Source organism: Eleutherodactylus coqui, unplaced genomic scaffold (genome assembly GCF_035609145.1).
Source record: "Eleutherodactylus coqui strain aEleCoq1 unplaced genomic scaffold, aEleCoq1.hap1 HAP1_SCAFFOLD_56, whole genome shotgun sequence".
Classification (NCBI taxonomy): domain Eukaryota; kingdom Metazoa; phylum Chordata; class Amphibia; order Anura; family Eleutherodactylidae; genus Eleutherodactylus; species Eleutherodactylus coqui.
Window position 1 is genome coordinate 449374 of NW_027101706.1, and position 5054 is coordinate 454427.

The following is a 5054-nucleotide window of genomic DNA, read 5'->3' on the forward strand; positions in this document are numbered from 1 at the left end:
GATAAGGTGATATACCTATCCCCTGTCCTGTATGTTCTTTGGGTGTTTGTATGTTTATGTTCGTCTAGTTTTCTGATGTGTGCTGGGCCATTTGGTGGTGTGATTTAGTGTATTTTAAATAAAGTCCTATAATAAAAGTTATATTTTATTAATAGAACAGATTATCTAATCTAATATTTCTGGGGTACTTTCACAGTGAAATTGTATTTCATTTAAAGGACCCCACCTGTCCCAGTGACGAATGTATACTAAATTATAATGAAGTTCTACATTGTATCTTTTGTTATTACTAGATTGTGACATCATAATGCAGTTTTACATTATGACATCATAATAGAGTTCTATATTATATAATAATGTTGTTCTACGTTGTATCTTTTGTTATTACTAGATTGTGACATCATAATGGAGTTGTAAATTCTATTACCTGCTATGAATAGATTATGACATCATAATGCAGTTTTACATTATGACATCATAATGGAGTTCTATACTACATTATAATGAAGTTCTACAAAGTATCTTCTGTTATTACTAGATTCTGACATCATAATGGAGTTGTAAATCCTATCCCCTACAATAAATACATTATGACATCATAATGCAGTTTCACATTATGACATCATAATGGCGTTCTATATTACATAATAATGTTTTTCTACATTGTATCTTTTGTTATTACTAGATTCTGACATCATAATGGAGTTGTAAATCCTATCCCATACTATGAATACATTATTACGTCATAATGCAGTTTCACATTATGACATCATAATGGAGTTCTATATTACATAATAATGTTGTTCTACGTTGTATCTTTTGTTATTACTAGATTCTGACATCATAATGGAGTTGTAAATTCTATTACCTGCTATGAATAGATTATGACATCATAATGCAGTTTTACATTACGACATCAAAATAGAGTTCTATACTACATTATAATGAAGTTCTACATTGTATCTTTTGCTATTACAAGATTGTGACATCATAATGGAGTTGTAAATTCTATCCCCTACCATGAATAGATTATGACATCATAATGCAGTTTTACATTACGTTATGACATCATAACAGAGTTCTATACTAAATTATAATGAAGTTCTACATTGTATCTTTTGTTATTACTAAATTGTGACATCATAATGGAGTTGTAAATCCTATCCACTACAATGAATACATTATGACATCATAATGCAGTTTCACGTTATGACATCATAATGGAGTTCTATATTACATAAAAATGCTGTTCTACATTGTATCTTTTGTTATTACTAGATTGTGACATCATAATGGAGTTGTAAATTCTACCCCCTACTATAAATACATTATGACATCATAATGAAGTTTCACATTATGACATCATAATGAGTTGTATATTACATAAAAAGGCTGTTCTACATTGTATCTTTTGTTATTACTAGATTGTGACATCATAATGATATTGTAAATTTGATCCCCTACCATGAATAGATTATGACATCCTAATGCAGTTTTACATTACGACATCATAATAGAGTTCTATACTAAAATATAATGGATTTCTACATTGTATCTTTTGTTATTACTAGATTGTGACATCTTAATGGAGTTGTAAATGCTATCCCCTACTATGAATAGATTATGATGTCATAATGCAGTTTCACATTATGACATCATAATGAAGTTCTATATTACATAATGTTTTTCTACTTTGTATCTTTTATTATTATTAGATTGTGACATAATGGAGTTGTAAATTATATTACCTGCTATAAATAAATTATGACATCATAAAGCAGTTTTACATTATGACATCATAATGGAGTTCTATACTACATTATAATGAAGTTCTACATTGTATCTTTTGTTATTACTAGATTGTGACATCATAATGGAGTTGTAAATTCAATCCCCTGCCATAAATACATTATGACATCATAATGCAGTTTTACATTATGACATCATAATGGCGTTCTATATTACATAATAATGTTTTTCTACATTGTATCTTTTGTTATTACTAGATTCTGACATCATAATGGAGTTGTAAATCCTATCCCCTACTATGAATACATTATTACGTCATAATGCAGTTTCACATTATGACATCATAATGGCGTTCTATATTACATAATAATGTTGTTCTACGTTGTATCTTTTGTTACTACTAGATTGCGACATCATAATGAAGTTGTAAATTCTATCCCCTACTATAAAAACATTATGACATCATAATGCAGTTTTACATTATGACATCATAATAGAGTTCTATATTACATTATAATTATGTTGTATCTTTTGTTATTACTAGATTGTGACATCATAATGGAGTTGTAAATTCTATCCCCTACCATGAACAGATTATGACATCATAATGCAGTTTTACATTATGACATAATGGAGTTCTATATTACATTATCATTAAGTTGTATGTTGTATCTTTTGTTATTACTAATTTGTGACATCATAATGGAGTTTTAAATACTATCCCCTACCATGAATAGATTATGACATCTTAATGCAGTTTTACATTACATTATGACATCCTAATATAGTTCTATACTAAATTATAATGAAGTTCTACATTGTATCTTTTGTTATTACTAGATTGTGACATCATAATGCAGTTGTAAATTCTACCCCCTACTATAAATACATTATGACATCATAATGCAGTTTTACATTATGACATCATAATGGAGTTCTATATTATATTATAATGAAGTTCTACAAAGTATCTTCTGTTATTACTAGATTGTGACATCATAATGGAGTTGTAAATCCTATCCCCTACAATAAATACATTATGACATATAATGAAGTTTCACATTATGACATCATAATGGAGTTCTATATTACATAAAAATGCTGTTCTACGTTGTATTTTTTGTTATTACTAGATTGTGACATCATAATGATATTGTAAATTCTATCCCCTACCATGAATAGATTATGACATCATAATGCAGTTTTACATTATGACATCATAATGGAGTTCTATATTACAAAGTAGTGTTGTTCTACGTTGCATCTTTTGTTATTACTAGATTGTGATATCATAATGGAGTTGTAAATTCTATTACTTGCTATGAATAGATTATGACATCATAATGCAGTTTTACATTATGACATCATAATAGAGTTCTATACTACATTATAATGAAGTTCTACATTACATCTTTTGTTATTACTAGATTCTGAAATCATAATGGTGTTGTAAATTCTATCCCCTACTATGAATACATTATGACGTCATAATGCAGTTTAATATTATGACATCATAATGGAGTTCTATATTACATAATAATGTTGTTCTATGTTGTATCTTTTGTTATTACTAGATTGTGACATCATAATGCAGTTGTAAATTCTATCCCCTACTATAAATACATGATGACATCATAATGCAGTTTTACATTATGACATCATAATGGAGTTCTATATTACATAATAATGTTGTTCTACGTTGTATCCTTTAATAGTACTAGATTGTGACATCATAATGGAGTTGTAAATTCTATCCCCTACCATGAATAGATTATGACATCATAATGCAGTTTTACATTACATGATGACATCATAATGGAGCTCTATATTACAATATAATGAAGTTCTACGTTGCATCTTTTGTTATTACTAATTTGTGACATCATAATGCAGTTTTAAATACTATCCCCTACCATGAATAGATTATGACATCATAATGCAGTTTTACATTACATTATGGCATCCTAATATAGTTCTATACTAAATTATAATTTCACTGTGAAAGTACCCCAGAAATATTAGATTACCATTCTTCATTTGGGGCATTTGAGTACAAAAGACAGAGGCTATTTGTCTTGATCCTGATGAATCGGCTCACTTATTACATCAGGGCCGTAGAAACACGTCGATTAAATATTATTTGTCTATCATCCTTAGCCTTCTGAAATAAAATTTATACCGTTATTACCACTGTATAAATAGCAATATAACCGTACCTGTAAATCTATTAAGGGAACGGTAATTAACATCGGTATAGCGGATCACCACGATAAGGTGATATACCTATCCCCTGTCCTGTATGTTCTTTGGGTGTTTGTATGTTTATGTTCGTCTAGTTTTCTGATGTGTGCTGGGCCATTTGGTGGTGTGATTTAGTGTATTTTAAATAAAGTCCTATAATAAAAGTTATATTTTATTATTAGAACAGATTATCTAATCTAATATTTCTGGGGTACTTTCACAGTGAAATTGTATTTCATTTAAAGGACCCCACCTGTCCCAGTGACGAATGTATACTAAATTATAATGAAGTTCTACATTGTATCTTTTGTTATTACTAGATTGTGACATCATAATGCAGTTTTACATTATGACATCATAATAGAGTTCTATATTATATAATAATGTTGTTCTACGTTGTATCTTTTGTTATTACTAGATTGTGACATCATAATGGAGTTGTAAATTCTATTACCTGCTATGAATAGATTATGACATCATAATGCAGTTTTACATTATGACATCATAATGGAGTTCTATACTACATTATAATGAAGTTCTACAAAGTATCTTCTGTTATTACTAGATTCTGACATCATAATGGAGTTGTAAATCCTATCCCCTACAATAAATACATTATGACATCATAATGCAGTTTCACATTATGACATCATAATGGCGTTCTATATTACATAATAATGTTTTTCTACATTGTATCTTTTGTTATTACTAGATTCTGACATCATAATGGAGTTGTAAATCCTATCCCATACTATGAATACATTATTACGTCATAATGCAGTTTCACATTATGACATCATAATGGAGTTCTATATTACATAATAATGTTGTTCTACGTTGTATCTTTTGTTATTACTAGATTCTGACATCATAATGGAGTTGTAAATTCTATTACCTGCTATGAATAGATTATGACATCATAATGCAGTTTTACATTACGACATCAAAATAGAGTTCTATACTACATTATAATGAAGTTCTACATTGTATCTTTTGCTATTACAAGATTGTGACATCATAATGGAGTTGTAAATTCTATCCCCTACCATGAATAGATTATGACA